The following is a 20,432-nucleotide window of genomic DNA, read 5'->3' as shown; positions in this document are numbered from 1 at the left end:
AGTTTAAGTTGTATCTTTGAAGGAATTCCCGAAAGAATCCCGAAGGAATTCCAGGATGAATCCCCAAAGGAAGTTCAGGAGGAATCCATGACGGAATATCAGGAGGAATCCTTGAAAAAAAATCCGGAGGAACTCTTGGAGGAAGTCTAGTAGGAAACCCTGAAAGAAATCTAAAAAGAATCCCCGTAGGAATTCCAAGAGGAATCCTCGAAATAATTCCAGGAGAAATTTCCCGTAGAATTCCCGTAGGAATTTCAGGAGGAATGCTCGAAGGAAGCCCATGAGGAATCACCGAAGAAATTACAGGAGAAATCGATGCAGGAATGCCAGGGGGAATCCCCGAAAGAATGCCGGTAGTAATCTTCGAACGGTTTCCAGGTGGAATTCTTGAAGGATTTTCAGCGGAATCTCCCGAGGGAATCTTTCCGGGTAGAGGGATCCCTGCAGGATTTCCAGAAGGAATCCCCGAAAGATTGTCAGGAGAAGTCCCCAAAAGAATTCCTGGAGGAATTCCAGACGGAAATGCTTGAGGAATTCTTGTAGAAACTCCATAAGTGATCCCACAATAATATCCTGGAGATATGCATGATTATATTTCTAAGGAAATTCTCGAAGGAACTTTAACAAGATTTCCTGAAAGAACTCCTTTAGGAAATCTCTGATTTTACTCCTGGAGCATCCGTGAGTCCTCCTGGAAAAATCTCAGAAAGAATCTCAAGAGCTATACCTTGAATAACTCATGGATGAATTCCTAAATGAACTTCTCGAGGAATCCCCTATGGATATCCTGAAGGATTCTTAAAAGGAACTTTTATACTAATTTTTGAGTGGATTTCTGTATGAATCCCTGAATAAACTTCTGGGGGAATCCTTGGATCCTCCTGTAAGATTCTCGGAAGGAACTCCTGGAGAGATTTCTGAACTTCTGGAGGAACCCCTGAAGAAATTCAGGAGGAACCTCTGACGAAACATCTGCATGAATTCCGGTAACTCCTAGAGGAATCTATGAAGGAACTCTTGGACTTATTTCTGTAAGAACTCCTGTATGAATTTCTAAAAGAACGTTGTAAAATAGCTGTATTCGAATTTTGGCAAGACTAGAAAAGCCATTTCAAAGGTAAATTCTATCGCAGTCGAATCCAAAAATCGTTAACTGCTGTGGGAGAAAACTCAATCCGTTCGATAACCATTGTTCGACAGAACAACACTGGACGAAAAAATTGGCAATAATTGAGTCCTTGAGAAAGATACCAAATGTAACCGAAACGTCGGACAAGATTAAATAGCTGTATTTGAAATTTGCCAAGACTGGAAAAGCCATTACAAAGTCATATGAACTTCAGAAGGAATCCCTGCAGGAGGCATCTATGAATCCTCCTGAAAGAATCTCTGAAGGGACTTCTGAAAGAATACCCGAGGGAACTCCTGTTGAAATAGCTTAGATAACCTCAGAAGGAATTCCTAATGAACTCCTGAAGGAACTCCTGAAGAGGTCACCGAAGGAACTTCTGGATCATTCCTTGTAAGAACTACTATACTGCATGAATCCTCGAAAATGGTCATGAATTAATCTATGGTGGAACTTCTGTAGGAATATCTGAATGAACTCCTAGATAAATTCCTAACGATCTCCTGAAAGAATTTCTGAAAATTTTCCATGAGGCATACCGAGAGGAATCCCTGAAGGAATTTCAGGAGGGATTGTTGAAAAAATTCCAGGAGGGATTTCCTGAAGGTACCCTTGATGGAACTCTTGGAGTGGTTTCTGAAGAACACATAACGCCAGGAGGAACCCGTTGTTGGAATTCTAGAGGAATTCCTGAGAGATCTCCTAGAGGAATTTCTGAAGAAACTTCCGGACTAATTTCTGAAGAAAACCCTTGAATGAATTCCTGAAGGAATTTCAGAAAAAATCCCTGGAGAAACTCTCTGACTAATCTCTGAAGGACCTCCTATGGGAACCCCAGATGAATCTTCTGGATGAATCTCGGATGTATCTCTAGGAGGCATCCGTGAATCCTCCTGAAAAAAAAATCTGAAGGTACTTCTGTCGAGATCTTCTGAAAAAAAAAATGCATGTTGAAACTCCTAGAGGCATCCCTGAATCTCTGAAGAAACTACTGGAGACATCTTTGAAGAAACTCCTGAAGAGATCTCTAAAGGAATTTCTGAAGAATTCTTTGATTGGAATTTTAGAGGAATCTTCGAAAGAAAATCAGTATTTTATCTCAACTTTATGTGAACAAAATTTTGTTCGTGTACTGATCAACGGCGTGAAATATGAAAATCGGCGGCGTGACAAACATCGGCGTATGGCGCGCCGCCGATATCACGGTCGGCGTCGGCGTGGGGCAAAAAGGGTCGGCGGCGGCGGCGTGGCGCGGCGGCGCACAGGTCTAGTATGAAGCAGTGTGAGGATAGTTGTTGTTTTTCAGGTATCTTTTTCTACTTCTTTGCGTAACGTTCCCACTGGTACAATGCCTGCTTATTAGCTTAGTGTTCTGTTCTATGAGCACTTCCACAGTTATTAACTGAGAGCTTCTTCTGCGAATGACCATTTTGCATGTGTATATCGTGTGGCAGGCAAAAAGATACTACAGGGGATACTCAAAATAACTGGGATAGGTAAAATTTTCACTTTTCAAAAAATGTTCAACTCGCTGTAACTTTTCGAAAAGGGCATCAAATATTCTCAAATTTTTACTCCAAGTTCATCAACTAGTTGTGTATCAGTGGTCAAAATTTGGAAAAGATCGAGCCATTCTACACGAAGTTATAAAGGTTCTAGACAAAGGTATAATTATCCGATAGCCAATTTTAAGCTGTTATATCTCCGGATTCAATGAACCGAATGCAATAAAATTTTGATCATTTATGACTAATATAATCAACTTTCAAAAACAGTTTACTTAATTTAAAATTATTAATAAGAAAAAAAGATATGGCGGTTTCATTTATTCTATGTTTTTTTAGTAATTTTATCTATTTTTCATATGCATCCCATACCTTTTTAAATTTAATGCTGGATATTTTGTTACTTCCTTTCAAAACATATTCATATTGAAGTCAATTAGAGGGAATTTAAATGAACTATAATGACTATCTCGAATTGTGAAACGATGATGTAGTTTTGGATAAATTGATGGTATATTAAAAATATAATCCAATCGTAATAATTTTCTTTCGTGTAAAGAATTTTAAGTTTAGTCAAAAGTTTTTGATAGCTCATTATATAAGTCATAAATGGACAAAATTTCATTGCATTCGGTTCATTGAATCCGGAGATATAACAGCTCAAAGTTGGTTATCGGATAATTATACCTTTTTCTAGAACCTTTATAACTTCATGTAGAATGGCTCGATCTTTTCCAAAATTTGACCACTGATACACAACTAGTTGATAAACTTGCAGTAAAAATTTGAGAATATTTGTTGCACTTTTTGAATAGTTACAGCGAGTTGAACATTTTTTGAAAAGTGTAAATTTTACCTATCCCAGTTATTTTGAGTATCCCCTGTATATGCTCTATGCTAAAGTATCTGGACAGACCGTGAATCATACTCAGCATGGTCATGCTGAATACCCACGCCTAAACAGCTGTGGCTATATTTTTTTTCAGGTATAGGACGAAGTAGCACGACTCTCTAAAAAATAGATCTTCTATCTTTTCTATGAATTTTCTCGGATCAACGGAAATGCTAGATAAATCTTTCTTGGAAAAAATTGCTTAACGTCTTCCAAGAACAAATGACAACCTAGCTACACTTCTGTCTGCAAGTTGTTTCTAGAAAGAACACATCCTAACAACGCCATCCTGGGTTACTTCATTTAGCCCATTTTGGGCTCCCTTCTCAAATCTGCGATTTTCTAAAGCTAGCGAAGAGCATACTCAGGATGCATTCCCTTACTGATACCTGCTGCCCGGAAAGCTATCCCTTTGTCCTTTCGTTAGTCGTTTACCATATTTATTTCGGTGCTTATTATTCAATACTCGCGTCTTTTTTTGTGACTGGCAGCTATAAGACAGACCGGATGGAACCAACAGCCATCTAGAAATGCTCTTTCGGTTCTGCCAAATCATCTTTCTATGGCTCTTTTCTGGAGAACGATGACGACGATGGATGATGATCGTCGGCGTCGTCGTCATGGCACTGAAAGAAGGATGCTGATGGATGGAGTCTGATTCGATGAATCGACCGCTTGTGTTGCTGTGTCGGTCGGACATGCGCCAAAAAAGGATTGTTGACGACTTTTGTCACAACAGTTTTGTGCAACTTCTTCTTTTCTCTGGGGTGACGTTCCATCTAGGTTTAGTGTTTCATGAACTTTTCTAAAGTATTAACAGAGAACTTTTTAGGTAATTGACTATGTTAACAAATTTCTTCTTTGGTGTTGATGAATTTTAGAATCACGTAGAAATGGTTTATTTTAAAGAATTCTACTAAGATCATCTCGACACTGATTTTTCATTAGGGCCTAACTGACATTTTCGATTTCTCTTCATCGATCCTCTCTTTGTGTTATTACAGAATGTGTATTGAGTTTTCCCAAAATTTTTTGATTGAAATGCGAAGGAAATGACTACATCTTGCTATAGAAACAAGAAGAATAATGATTTTGTCCGTTTTGATCAAGTTATTAGCGAAAGAGAGAGTCGACGAAGAGAAATCGATCAAGTCAGTTAGGCCCTTATTGTCAATCTAATCAATGCGGTAAACACACGAGTATGTGGCAAGACCATGCTTAGGGCGATGGATTCAATCCCCAGTCGGTTCAGGATCTTTTCGTAATGTCATCATTGACGAAGAAAGCTGTCAGTAGATAACTGTGGGAGAGCTATTAACTCTTCAGGACGCGCGCTGTTGTAAAAAGTACAACACTACAAAAAAACCTCGCAGTTTCGGTTGCTTGATAGCGCGCGTCCTGAAAGGTTAAAATAAAGCTGAAATGCAGGATTCTTCGCTGGTAGGACGTTGCACCAAGAGAAAGAAGATGACCATGTGATCGATAAATCAAAACAAAAACTGATTTGTGGAAGTTTTTTTTTTGTTACATACATCACTCGTGACAAAGCCTATCCTATCCTATCTTACGACACTGAAAGTAATTATGACGTTCTTCTGAGTTGAATCGTACAACACATGAATTAATCATAATAAATCGTATTTATATTCGGTGATTACAGATTAAGACAAATTCGCTGCTTTCAAGAAGTAGTCAGTCTAGCACAAAGTGGCAGTATGAGGTTTATTAGGAATGTAAACCCTCCTAATCTAATCATCGTTGTAACAGCAGAAACCTTGCTGTTTATTTAGAATATGACATATATTCTGACTTGTTCAGTATTTTTTGTGAGATAATTATAACAGCACAACTTTTTCGGTAGTTTCGGTAATCAGTTTTACTGAGGCTCAATACACCAACTGTCGAAAACCCGTGCAAAAACAATCAATTTGTGCTGTGTTCAGCTGTTCTAATTACGTCAAATAATTAGCGGACTCGGTATTCAAATTACATGTGTAAAGATAGCAAAAATACAGCGTTATGCTAACTCTATATGGAATGCAATCATGCAATGATCTAGAATATCATTATGATGATTTACAAAGATGATGTTACAATGTTGCGTTTTTGGTTTTAGTCTCCTGAGCATTGTTGCTGAAGATAATGTCTTCGTAGATCATCGAGATTCCGAGATTTTCGAGGTCACACTGAACTTTTCAAGGTGATTAACTATTGTTGCAGTATCCTTGACGGTGATGTACTTTATATCTATGTTTACACAGGCAAACATTTTTCCTTAATGATGTTTGTTGAATGAAGGTACCATTTCATTCAGAAGCAATTCGTGTCGAAGGATATGTCAGTGCATCGACCTAGCCCCACAGGTATCGAAAAATAACCTTAACTTTTTTATCTTACCTGCGCCGGCAGGGCTACACAAGAATTCTTAGTAATCTCCTTAGCTTGACTTGTTGGGACTCTGTTGTCTCAATCTTTTTCAATATCTGGAAAATTTTGTAATTGATAGGATTGAGGTAGAACTGTTCAAGAAAACACAACATATGTTAGATCGATGGTTACAACAGTTACAGTCAAACTAATATTTTCTGTTCAAATCAATTAATAAGTCTATAATACGCATGTTTACAAAACATTTCTTTCAATGTTGTTCAGGGTACACCTACCTAAACTCTTGTATCAATATTGGTTGCCATTGTTTATAATAAGTTTTCGACTTCAAGTCGAAATTCTTCTTCATAAGAGTCTTACAATGAAGTCATCCAGTCCTCAACTACCATTCTCAATCTGCCATTTTGCGCTGTATGTATTCTATTGCATCCGCAAGCTCGCCATCGCCTTCTCCGACTACTCTCTACTACGCACTGGATTCAGTGGGTAATTGTTGAACCTCCATCTCTCGTCCATGTCGTCGTCTTCGTTCGTTTCACTGAGTAGTGCTGCTGCAATCTTTTCTCCGATTGGTACATTTCACTTCTTCCTCTGGCTTTGACTGCACAATGCAAAACCCTTTCGAATCGATTTTCTGAGATTGTTGGAGTTGTTCCTCGTTTTTTTTCTGCTTTTCGGGGTGGTCTGTGTCAGTTGGAGTTGTCCCGGTTCACCGGTACTCCGTCTGTCATTATTTCCCTTTCTTGCTGTAGCTGTGGGTAGGTAATCTTGCGGCCTCATTCTCGTTCGTTCTGATTCGTGCGAAACGTTTGAACTTGATGTGGTGGACGACGGTATGAAGCGAGGTGAAGGGGACAGTGAGAAGATTCGTCTAATCGACTCCGAAGTTCCTAATCCAAAGGGGGCAGGGTTGACAAATTTTCACATTCGACATGCAGTGGAAAATTTCTGCTAGCAGGCGACGAATAATGGACAGTCAGTGGAGACAGTGTTGGCAGCGGCTGATTCCCGTCAGTTTTCATGCAACGAGACGGCTGCTGGATCCACTGCTCGCTTCCGTAGAGGTGAAACACGGCGAACATTCCATCTGGCTGTCTGTTCACCAGCACTACTTCTCAAAACTGCTGCTCGGACTCTGGGTAACAGTGTGCGTTGCATTGGTGTTGGTTTGGTGGAGCTGTCATTTCGGTGCAACCAATACTAGCACTCGGATGTGTACGGAGGCTGAAAACAGCAATCCGTATTATTAATCGAATAACGAGTGAAAGAAAGCCGAAAGGAACGAACCAGAAGCAGAAAGTTTCATATCTGAATTCTGATTGCTGACTTTGTCAGAGGCTCCTTTCATTCGTCATATCGCATTGATTCAAAATGTTGTTTACTTTCAGTGTAAAAATCACCATTTCTATCAATGATGATGAACGTAGCATGAATTAACATTCCATTCCAGTTGAAGTTCGCTCGACCACAATCGAGGAGGAGAAGTGCTCAATAGAAACGACCTTCAGCAGTGTTGCCATCTCAGGGTCCACAATAGTAGTTGCCCGTCCGTCCCTTCGCATTCGCACAGAGTTTCGTTGTGTTGGTGTAGTATTTTGAAGACCACACCGCAGCAGTCCGTTTGTCGTAGTCGTTCCGACTGACCGACGACCGATACGTATGTACCAGTCCGTCCGTCCCATCCCATCGTAGGTGCAGTGGAAGAAAAGTCATGGCACAAAAATACGTACGTCTGGTTGTAGTAGGCTAGGCCACCGCCAAGTATTGGTGTTGGCCTTTAACGTATATCTCCCTGTGCTTGTGCCTACTTGGATCGCTGGTGTTGGTTGAATCGCATCGGCAGAGCTCTCACCGTACAGTCCGTGTTTACACTGCTGTTCGTACATTGTTCAGACGACGGACGGAGAGTGTTGTGGTCGTGCGATGTCTGCTGGTCAGGTTCAGGAGTTGACGGATTGAACATCGTCCACGAAACGCACACAGAAAGCTGCTAGTCGGAACACTACAGAGGCGACGGGGCGAAGATTTTGACGTTAACCAGTCTTTTTGCTGACGGAGGGTTGATCGATTCGTCGCCGCGACGATCCTAGGGCCATACGTAATCGGTCCTGCAGGGAATTTCCCCGTTGAAAGTATCCTCCAATTTGCATCGAATTCCTCTCTTCCGTGACATGCAACCTACACTGGCGCATTTCTGCGAAAAGGGCGTATGAGTCACATATTTCCCGTCATCATCATCAGTAAAATTAACAGTACGACTTGGGGTCGGCCCAAGTCGTCGCCGTAGTCGTCTCTGCGGACGGACACAAGAAGACCCTTGTATGTATGTGATAAGTTTTAGTTGCCCGAGCAAGACCTGCAGAAGGAAAAGAAAGAAACTACTACAGTGTATAGTGCAGTGATTTCGGGGTGCCACCACCTGATTACGACGACTTCGACAAGTCTGTGGAATTGCAGTTGCATCGATTAGTTATCGAATAACGAGAGAAGAAAAAAATATATGTACACCTTTCACGGGTAATACGGTCCATGGTTTGCTGTGATGCACCGCAGCCCGTCCCGAGCGCAGTAGGCCTGAACTGAAGTGAGAAGCGAGAAAAGCAAGCGAAAACTGGTGTGAATTTGGAACGCAGTGTGGAACTCGCTAGAAAATGGCTTCCACTTATTAGGAGTGTAGTGTATTATATCGTGAGTTTCTCGTATTCGTAGCGAAGAAAAATCGACGGAGAACATTGCAAACAAAAAAGTGCGAATTTTCCTTCTCGGAGATCCATTCAGGAAAGTGTGTTCGGGTATCAGAAATAAGTGTTTTAGGGTGGAAAAACTTTCGTCCAAAAGTGTTGTTACGTACGTTCAAAAAGAAGAGAAAAGCCAATCATTAACACCCAAGGACTGTAAAAAAAACGCAGAAATATTTAGTGCAGTGTGTGGTTCGCCGAATCGAACAGTGTGTAATAAGAAGGGTGTGAAAATTCCCGGATCGATCGTCGAGAGGCAACCAGGAAAGGAATAACCCAGAAAACTCACAAGAAGAAACAGAAGAAGAAGAACAAGAAGATCACACAGAAGACGAAGAAGAAAACGGCATCGCTCGGCACTGTCTGGGTGGTGTTTGCCGTACCGCGTACGACGACGACGAAGACGAAAACGACGGCCGATGAGCGATGGTGAATCGTTGTGAAAAAGTGGAGCTCCTGCTAGACAAGGTGAAGACCATCAGCAACCCGAACGGGTTTTATGGATTACACACTCAGGAGAAAGGATTACTCAGCTTCAGCTCAGCCAGCAGCATCCAAGCAAGCTGAGATGGATGGATGGGTTTGCAATATAATGATCGGTGTGGTTGTGTAAACACAGCAGTAAGCGTGTTTGGACGTAGAGGAGGGCCTAAACACGTGTGTGGTATTTGGGATGGATCCAATTTGAGCATTTCGTTCGGTGTATGAAACTATGGGAAAAACGGGACATTTTTGTCGAACAGCACGTGGAATGTTGTCCCTGAATAATGCCAAGTCTATTTCCGTGAATAATCATCTAAAATCATAATGAAATCAACTTTTGGTATCGTAGAACTTTCAAAAATAATTCGTTTTGTTGACGTTCATGAATATCTGTTAAAATGATGAAGGGTTCACCTAATCGTACTTATGTACAGGTACGATTCGTTAATCTGAATCAACTTATTCTGAAAGTATAAATTAGGGGGCAAAGAACTTTAAGTGACAACACTTTCCAGAAAACGAAGCCCAATGATTTTGAAACTTTCAAGATTTCTATTGAAATACTGTCAGAATCACTTTATCAATTTCATTATTCATGACTCTTTTCATAACTTATTTTAGGAATTTTGCCAGAACTTCTGTAAAATGTTCTTCGTCTAATTACCTCATGAAAGAGCATTATTTCCGGAGCAAAAAGGAAATCCAAGAGGAATACCAACAAGAACTGAAAAATTCCCACAGTGTATTCCTGATTGATTTTCAAAAGAAACTTCTGGATGACATCCAGAAAAAAAAACTCCCGTAAGATTTCGTGTGGTATTTGGGATGGATCCAAATTGAGCATTTCGTTCGGTGTATGAAACTATGGGAAAAACGGGATTTTTTTATCGGACTGCACGTGGAATTTTGTCCCTAAGTAATGCCAAATCTATTTCCGTGAATAATCATCTAAAATCATAACAAAGTCAACTTTTGGTATCGTAATTCATTTTGTTGACGTTCATGAATATCTGTTAAAATGATGAAGGATTTACCAAATCGTACTATTGTATAGTTACGATTCGTTAATCTGAATCAACTCGTCAGTATAAATTAGGGGGTTTGAAGCAAAGATCTTTAAGTGACAACACTTTCCAGAAAACGAAGCCCAAGGGTTTTGAAACTTTCAAGATTCCTATTGAAATACTGCCAGAATCATTTCATGAATTTCATTATTCATGACTCTTGTCATAACTTATTTCAGGAATTTTGCCAGAACTTCTGTAAAATGTTCTTCGTCTAATTACCTCATGAAAGAGCATTATTTCCGGAGCAAATAGGAAATCCAAGAGGATTACCAACAAGAACTGAAAAATTCTCACAGTGTATTCCTGATTGATTTTCAAAAGAAACTTCTGGATAACATCCAGAAAAAAAAAACTCCCGTAAGATTTCCAGTAGGGATTTTCAGAATGTATTCCAGGAGGGCTCCCAAAAGAAACTTCTGGACGATTTCCAAATGGAACTGCTGAAAGATTCTGGCAAGGAACTTCTGGCGGATGCCCAGTGTTAACTTCTGGTGGATTCTCAGCAAGAATTACTGGAGGTCTAACAGACGGAACTCCTGTAGAGTTCCAAGAAGGAACTCCCAGAGGATTTTCGTAATTAACTACTGGAGGGTTTACGAAAGTAACACTCGCAGGATTACCTTCTCACTAGGAAATCCTGGAAAAATTCCAAAGACAATTTTAGAGGGAATCCAGCAGAAGCTCTTGAAGGAATCCAAGAACAAAGTCACGGAAGGGGAAGAAACTCTTTGAAGAATCTTAGAAGAAAATCCTAATGAAAGCCCAGGAAAGCTTTGAGGAATCCCAAAAAGAACTTTTGGTGGAACCCCAGATAGAGCTACTGGAGGAGAAAACTTGGAAGAAATCAGCCGAAACCTTCAGAAAATTCAGATAAATTTCAAAAGGAACTTCTAAAGCTATTTCAAGATGACACCTTGTGTATAACCGAGAATTAATTCCCTGAGAAATTCCAATTCCTTGTGAAAAACCTGAAGGAATTCCCTTGGAAATTCCAGGATAAAAGTGACATTTGGGTTAATTCCATACGTAACTCGAATCTCAGGAATCGGGACATTTATCGAGTGTCAAAACAAAAAACTTATCATCGAATTCCAAAAGATAACTAAGCGGAATCGTAAGAAAAACATTCTGGGATAAACCACATGACCTCTTGGTGAAACATAAAATTAGTTCTGGTCAGGCTTTCCAAATGTACATCCTTCTCACAACAGCCTGCGCAAGGCTGAATCGACACTCTCTTATGTGTGCAGACCATCTCTCGTTACCGTGTGCAACACCATCAGTGAGAAATGTATCGCCAACAGCACGCACACGCATAAGCAAAAGATGTATTGAAACAGCCGCTGCTTCGGCTGCTTGCCTGACAGGTGCATACTCGAGTCGTATCGAGCCAAGTGGGAAACGTCGTGAGTATTGTTGGCCGCATGGCGATGACAATCTTCGGCTAACCATGCCGGCTGTCGCGTAAAGGGTGTCATAGGCTGTCACGGGAGCACATGGCTTAACGCTAAAAGTTATTCACAAAATATGTGCTCAATAAATATTTTTTTACAAACATGATCTGCCTTTCACAAGATGCCCCAGGGGCGGAAAGAAGTTTTTGCCAGCGTTTGTCAAAATTGTAATCTAGTTAAAATATACCACTGATGTGAGATTCAACTCTCTTTTATATTGAAAACATGGCAGTGCATTTCACATGCCAATAAAAATAATGCTATGCAAAATACTCTATTAGAACCAGACTTACATGTACATATTCTCTATTTGAAAAAATACATAATACATGAAATGCATCGAAAATTTTAAGCGTGGCACTCGACACGTTCAACAGAAGTAAAATGCTCGGGCCGAGCGCAGCGATTTTCGTCACTTCGTGTCCAGCCAACGAGAGACGGTTTGGGTGAGAGCCGAGGTTGTCATCGGCGAACGAACGCACAGCGAAAGCAGACGATGTGAGCAGTTCCCGACAGTGATGTTATAGGTCGCATGAGTTTTATTCTGTGGGCTGTCATGAACCATGCATTCACAAGGCTGTCATGGGAATAAGAGTGTGACAGCCATCAATATGCTATCATGATGCGGTACTTTTGGGAAGCCTGGTTCTGGTAGACTTCCAATGGATTACATAGAATAAATCCCATTAGATTTACTTGAGGTATCTTAGCAGAAACTTCCTGGAGCAATCTTAAAAACTTGTGAAGGAAATGATTTTCTGGAGCTCTAGGAAGGATTTCAAAAGGAACTTCTCCAAAAACATTAGAAGAAACTTCTTAAAGAATGCCAAGAGATTTTGTAAAGAATTTTCAAGAACTTACCTGAAAATCCTTAAGGGATTTCAATAAAACGAATCCTACGAATTTTCTCAGAGGAATCTCAAGAACATGCTTGAAAAAATCGTGGAAAAAATCTTGGGAATTAAAGAAGGTGGAATTTCTTATAGAACTCCCGTAGAAATCAATGGGTAATTTTTAAGAAGAATTTCAGGAGGAAACTTTGGATTTATCTTAGATAGAACTCGTTATTGGATCAAAAACAGTTTCTCAACGTTTTGTAAGAGATAACTAAACAGAAGCATACTAGAGGAATTCCAGAAACATTCTTGTACGAATCCCAGGAAGACTTCTGGGTAATTCCCTAAAGATTACGCAAAGAAATGCCTAAAAGGGATTACCTAAGAAATCCCCACAAAAAAGCAAGAAATTCTTATTCATGAGCATACGAAATATTATCCCATAGATACTCCTGGAGGAATTCCAAAGGAAACCATTATTTAAGGGAAAGAGAACTTCTGGACGAATTGTGATCACTTGGAAGAATCCTAAGAGATTTGCTAAAGGTCCTTACGCCGTTTGACTGATCACCTCAAATGCTATTTCTCCGAATCAGTCGTTACATTAATTAAGAAACATTCACCAACAGCTTCTTATTGATCTTAGACCTTAAGTCATCAGAGGCAGTAACGTCTCGTTATCTAATTGTAACCTGTTCAACGACCCCGAATCATGCATTTGCAGATGATGTTATGATCAAATAGAAATGAGTTGAAAGAGATCTTAGGAATTCCTTCTGCTATTCCTCCAGAAGTTCTTCCTAACATTCCTTAATGGGTTCCTTCAATTGTTTATTTTTTCTGGGACCCCTCAAGGATTTTCTTCTGAAATTACACCATGAGTTCTTTCTGGAATCTTTCCAGGAATTTCACCAGATATTTTTCCTGCATTCTTCCAGAAGTTCTTTCCTGGATTGCTTCAGGACTTCCTTCCAAAATTCTGGTATTGATTCTTTCCAGGAGTCCCTCAGGGCTTCCCCAGGAATTCCATGCGAGATTCTTCCAGGAGTTCCTTCTGAGATTTCTTCAAGAATTTCTTTAGCAATTCTGAGATTCACTTGGGATGTCCTTCCGGGAACCCTACAAAAACTTCTTCCGGTATTCCTCCAAGAATTTCTTCCGCGATTCCTTCAGGAACTTTTTTTCGGGATTCTCATAGGAAGTATATGGGGATTGCTTTAAAAAATCATTCCGAGATTCGTTTCCGGAATTCCGGAGGTGTGCTTCCTGAATTCCTCCTTATTCATGAATTCTTTCCTGGGTTCCTGGGGAGAAACTCCTTCCAGAATACTTTTGAGAAATCCTTCCGGAATTCCTCTGGAAAATACTTCTGGGAATCCTTTTAAAACTCCTGGTATATTTCCAAAAACTTCTTCAGGAGCTGCTTCCGAGGATTGCTTCAAGAACTCCTTCCTAGATTTCTCCGAGATTTTTTGAAGGATCTTTACTGGGAATTTGTCGAGACCTCCTTCCGGGATTCCTCCAGAAAATTCTACGAAGAATCCTGTAGGAACTTCTTACTGGGATTCCTCAGAGAATTCCTTCCAGAGAATTTTCAGCCCATCCAGGATTACTCTAGGAATTCTTTTCTGGATTCCTCCAAGAGTTTCTTTTGCAATTTCTGCAGATCCTTCTAGAATACCTCCGGAAATCCATTTTGAAATTCTTCCTGATGCTTCTGAGATGGAAATACTCCAGGCAGAAATCCTCTTTATGGCATTACCCAAGGAATTTCTTATGAAGTTAAAGATGTTCGTTGAGGTATTCATCAAACATTTTTTAGGAATTCCTCCATTAGCATTGTAAGGTATTTTCTCTGGAGTTTCTTCTGGGTTTATTCGAATATTCCTGAGATTCATTTAGGAAATCCTTCCGGGAATCTAACAAACACTCAGGATTCTTCCAGGACATCCTTCGGAGATTACTACTTCAGGTATTACTTCTGGAACTTCTTTCGGGCTTCCTGAAGGAATATCTTCCGGCATTCTTTTAGGATCTGCTTCCTGGATGCCGTCTTGCTCATGAACTCCTTCCTCGTTCCTCTAGAAACTCCTTCCAGAATGTCTTTGGGAATTCCTTCTAGAATTCCTCTAGAAATTCCTTCTGGGAATCACCCAAAAACTCCTTCCGGTATTTTTTTTTCTTGAAACTTTTTGCGGGATTCCTTCAAGAACTTCTTCCGCGATTCATACAAAAACGAATATCGGGAATGCTTCAAGAACTCCTTCCAGGATTCCTCCGGGAATTTCTTCCGAGATTTCTTCAAGAATCGTGTCCGGAATTCATACAGGATTCCTCCATGAAATTCTTCCAAGAATCTTCCTGGAACTTATAACGGGATTCTTTTGGGAACTCCTACTGGCATTCTTTCAGAAGCGGCTTTCAGTTTTTTCCAGGAACTCCATCCAGGATTCCTCAAGGATTTTTTTTCTGGATTATTCCAAGTGTTTCTGCTGCAATTTCTGCAGATTCTTTTGGAATTCCTCTAGAATAATCCCAGACGTTCCTGGGATGGAAATTTTCCAAGAGTTTTTTGTGGCACTCTTTATGGAACTACTTAAGGAGTTTCTTATGGAATTCCTACAGGAGTTCCTTGAGGAATTCCTCCAACAATTTCTTAAGGAATTCCTCCATCTGCTTTGTAAGGTATTCGCCCATGAGTTCCTTCTAGGTTTTCTTCGAAAACTCCTCCAGAAATCCATTTTCCAGGATTTCTTTTAGGAAATTCCAGAAAAAAAGCCTCCGAAGTAATTCCTGGGGGAATTTTAGAAACAATTCCTATAGCATTCCCACAACTCCTGAAGAAATCCCGAAAGGAAACGCTTGAAAACCTAGAAGGAATCTCAGAAGAAATCCTGTAAGAATCCCAAAGGGAACATCTGAACCAACCCCATGAAGTTATCTCAAATACAGCTCCCTGAGTGATCACTGAAGGAATTTCTAGAGGAATCCTAAAAATTTAATCCAGGCAGGAATAAATTATTGAAGAAACTACGGACGGTGGTATGTCTGAAACAATCGTAGGAAAAAATGCTAGAGTAATCTCAGAAGAAAATTCTGAAGGAATTCTTGGAAAAAATTCCTGGAGGAATCTCGGAACGATTTCCTAGAGACATTTTGGAAGGAATATCTGGTAACCGTGACGTGCAGTACCCTATAAAAGAGGTTTTCCAAAGAGCTTCTGGAGGATTTCAGTGGCGTTTCAGGCTCCAGGGAGTTTTCAGAGGAGGGTCTCATGGGATTTCAGATGCGTTTTCGTAGGAGTTCCGTAGAAGGTTTCAGGGATTCAGGGAGTTTTGGGCGTTGTGAGAGTGAGCTAACATGAGACTTATTATAACTCCCAAAACTCCTAAAGCCCACCAAAAACCTGAAATCCCATTGAACCCTGGAAACTACCTTGAAACGAAAGCCCATGATAGACTTTCAAAACCTCATTGGAAGCTCCTGAAGCTGAAAGTTGCCTTGAAATTCATTAAACTCATCTGAAATCCGTTCGAGTCGCAACCCCATGAAAACTACTAAAACCCCTCCGAAACCTACCGTAACGCTTCTTAAACTATTTGAAACGCCCCTGAATTCCCCTGACAGGGAAAATTGTATTCCCGAAATCAACCGATACTTTGACGGTGATTTCAAAAGCTGCGGAGTCTTTGACAGCACCAAGTGCACTACGGGGAACGAACTTAAAACCTCTGATCTGAAGCTAATCTGCTACGCCAGTGAGATTCATTATCGTCAGCATTTTTTCTGTTGAAACGTGTTCGATCCTGGTTGATAAACAGCGACTTTAACCCTTTGAAGCCGGAATTTTTCCAAGCGTTATTATAGAGTTGTTTCTACATATTTCTCTGTAGTTTTGGTGCTCAATAGCATAAAAAGGGTAGAATATTGCAGAATGTTTCTTTCTGGATACCCTAGGTCATCCAAACTATTCTGGAATTTAGATTCTCAAGTCTACGGGTGTAACGATAACTTCTTTCATTATACAAAGCTACGATTTGTAATCTATCACGTCCAGTAAGTCTTCTGAAAGTTCAATAGATAGCATCAGATTTATTGGGATGTCCTAGAACATCCAGGGGTCTCCAGTTAGCCTAGTGGTTAAGGCTATCGATCGCCAAACCGGAGACGGCGGGTTCGATTCCCGTTCCGGTCGGGAAAATTTTCTCGACTCCCTGGGCATAGTGTATCATTGTACTTGCCTCACAATATACAAATTCATCCAATGGCAGGCAAAGAAAGCCCTTCAATTAATAACTGTGGAAATGCTCAAAGAACACTAAGTTGAAGCGAGGCAGGCCAAGTCCCAATGGGAGACGTAGAGCCATAAAGAACAAGAAGAAGAACATCCAAACCGTTCTTGAGATTACTTCCTAAATTCTACAGGTGTAACGGTATTTTTTTTTTTCATTATACGAAGCTACGATTTGCAATCTATCATGTCCAGCAACTCTTCTTAAAGTTCAATAGACAGCATCAGATTTGCTGGGATGTCCTAGAACATCCAAACTGTTCTTGAGTTTAGATCCTGAAGTCTACGGGTGTAACGGTAACTTCTTTCATTATACAAAGCTACAATTTGTAATCAATCACGTCCAATAAATCTTCTGAAAGTTCAATTGGCAGTATCAGATCAGTCGGGTTATCCTAAGTCATCTAAACTGTTCTTGAGTAGATCTTAAAGTCTACGGGTGTAACGGTAACTTTTTCATTATACAAAGCTACGATATGTAATGTATCATGTCCAGTAAGTCTTCTGAATAGAGGACTCGTTTTCCAACAACTTTGCCGAAGACAGCATTCTGTTTTATACTGCCGTTTCTATGTCGGGGTCATATATGACCCCTCCGGTTCCAAAGGGTTAAAATATTCTGATGTCTAATCACAGTCAGTTCAGTTAGCATAGTCGTACCCGTAGTCTGTAATCTGCGGTCATCTGCGGTCAAAGGTTACAGATATTGCAAGAATCAGCTGACCTCCGTACTAGAAGCGTAATCAGCTCGCAAAATCGATTGACATCGACCCATCGCATCGTCACTGACTGTGATATCGATTTCCCTTTTGGCTGACTTGGCATTGCGGCGGGGTGGGAAAGATAATTGGACAAAAGGGAAAACCGTTTTCATTGTAGGTCAACAAAACAATTGCATTTGAAATACCCAGCGTTATCGTGTGTCTGTCTCTCTGTACTGTACTCTATCCATAACCGTGGTTGCAACGATTTCAAGCGCCAGACCAGAGCTGTTATAGGCGGTGGTGGTGGTGGTTGTGGTGATTCGATGGTGAACTCTAATCCGTTGCGCGCGAGGCAACGTTAGCAAACGCTCGCGGTGACCGTTTATTTTTTATTTTTTTGTATCCATCCGATCGGAAGTACAACGAACCGTGAGCGTAGCCGTCGTGTCGAGTCAGTGCAGTGTGGAAGTGGAAAGCAGGCGGTTTAGCTTTAGCTGATCGTCATCGTTGCCGTAGATGGGTTTTAGGGAGTTCACTACGCGACACAGCTTCGACGGACGACAGAGCGATAACGCGGAACGTCGTCGTGGTCGGTTGTTTTTGCCATCTCTAGTCAGTGGATCATTCAGTTGCGTTACCTTTCCCACAGTTGAGAATGGGATTGTAATCAATTGTCAGCCAACTTTCATCATGAAATGAGTCATCAATCCACATTAAACCTGGCATTACTGTCACTCTCTTGAGAATTATGCTGAACGATGATAGCGATGCATTCTCCGTTGTCTATATTCTTGCTATAAATATTTCTTGTCGCTACCGTAATAGTAAGATCTTCAGTTATCCAGATTCTTGCGAAGTACTGAAATAAAGGAAATCAAGACTAACATTCCTGAAACCCAGACAGTAAATTAAAACTGACAATTGTAAAGGACACGTCACATCTCACACAAAGTGAATTGATTACTGTCGTAAGCCGAATGAATTACTCAGCTTTTCAGTGCTCCATGTGTGGAGTACTTCCATCCGTATGAATAGTATACGCGAAGATAGTACACACACATATCTGTGTGCATTGACGGAACATAATTCATAATTCAGTTTTGCTGGTTTTTCTCCATTCAATCCAATCTGCGACAGAGTCCCTCCATTCGACACTGGTCGTCCGTCGTGTCTGTTACTGGTCGCACTACTGGAAGTTTTCCATGATAAAGCGGCAAACCGACCGACCTACCGAATGACGGAGGACGGATCGATGGAATGCGAGGATCGTGCTACCGTACCGTGACGTGTGCGAGCTCTGTTGTGGAAAAAGAGAAGGTCGCAATACTCTCTGGTTGATGGATACCACGCATTACCGATTCGTAGAAACGAACGACAGGCGACGGCGACCAGTTGTCAGTATTCAGTCTGGACGGACAGTTGCACGCGAACCGTGTTGACCGGAGCTGGCCCGTAATAAATTGGCTCTACTGCAGCTAAACATTACGTACGGAACCGACCGTGTGTTGGCAAGGAATGAGCAATTGTTGTTGTTTCCTCCGATGAGAAGTGCAGAGCAGCACGATGATGGCGTTGCAATTGGTGATGGCGGGTGATCTTTGAACCCACCGATGCAGTGGTGATCGAAACATCGCTTCAATATCAGCTGTCGTCGTTACGCCGGTTTTGCAATGTAGAGCAACATCTCGGTGGGAACTTGGTTCAAGTATGGCTCTCTATGGTGCTTCTGGAATCAAAACAGTGTTGCCGTTGTGTCAACTTTGAGTTCTTACCGGAAATTCTTCCGGATTCCTACCGGATCCAAGATTGTAATTGTAATTTTTATTAACGTCACGCAAACAAACAAAATTCGTGCAATTCTTTCCGAAATTCTTCCTTGAGAATCTACCAGGGTACCTGAATACCGATTCTTCCTGGAACTTTTCACGGGGATTCTACAGAATTTATTTCCAAAATTTCTTCCGTAGGGGTTTTTATTATTGCTCCTAGTGCCATTTTTCTCAGAGTTCTTCCTGCGTTTTTCCCAAAGATATTTCCTTGGAACTTCTTCCAGAATCTCCACAACAATTTCTATCAGAATATCTCTCAGATGTTGTCGCGCAATTTCTATAAGAGTATCTCTCAAAATTTCTACTGAAAACTTTTCGTTATTCCTTCCGGTGTTTCTCTTTGGAGTTCCCCAGGGTATTTCAGGGATTCCTACTAGAGCTCCTCCAAGGATTTCTGAAGGAGTTTTTCACGAACTTTCTTCAGGAGTTCCTCCCGGGTTTTCTTTCGATTTTTCTCCTATAGTTTCATCTGGAGTTTCTCCCCGGATATCTACAGGAGTTGCCCCTAGGATATTTTCCAAAAGTTAACCTGGGATTTCTCTGCCGGGACTTCTTTCCGAAGATTCCTTCGGGTGCTGGTCCTTAGATGTATCTCGGAGTTTATCTGTATTTACCAAGCATTTCCTGCTAAGAATTTTTTTCCGGAATACTTTCTGGGATTTCAGCCAGCAGGAAGCTATTGCTGATATTTCTCATGGGGTTCTTTCCGTGATTTCTTTCAGAGTTTTCTCAGGCTTTTCCTCGTAGTTATTTTCCGGATTTCTTGCAGTATTTTACAGATTTTCTCAGAGCTCTTCTCCTCTTCTCCCTTCCAGAAATGGTCTCGATGCTCCTTTTGGGATTTATTCAATAGTTGCTCTTGAAGTTCTTTTAAGGTTTTTTTTTCAAGAATTTTTTTTTCGATGTGTCTCTTGAGATGACTTACGAGATTATGAAAAGGAATTCAGGAGAAATCTTGCGAAAAACTCCGCAAAGACTTTTTGGAAAAATCTCGAGAGGAACCTCGGATGAAATTCTAAGAAAAAGTGGAACATCTCGGAACCAAGTTTTGGGAGTAATCCCAGGAGGAAGGAAATTCAAGGAGAAACTCTGAAATCTTCTACGAGAAATTCCAGG

Source organism: Aedes albopictus, chromosome 1, assembly GCF_035046485.1.
Source record: "Aedes albopictus strain Foshan chromosome 1, AalbF5, whole genome shotgun sequence".
Taxonomy (NCBI): domain Eukaryota; kingdom Metazoa; phylum Arthropoda; class Insecta; order Diptera; family Culicidae; genus Aedes; species Aedes albopictus.
This window is presented reverse-complemented; position numbering follows the sequence as displayed.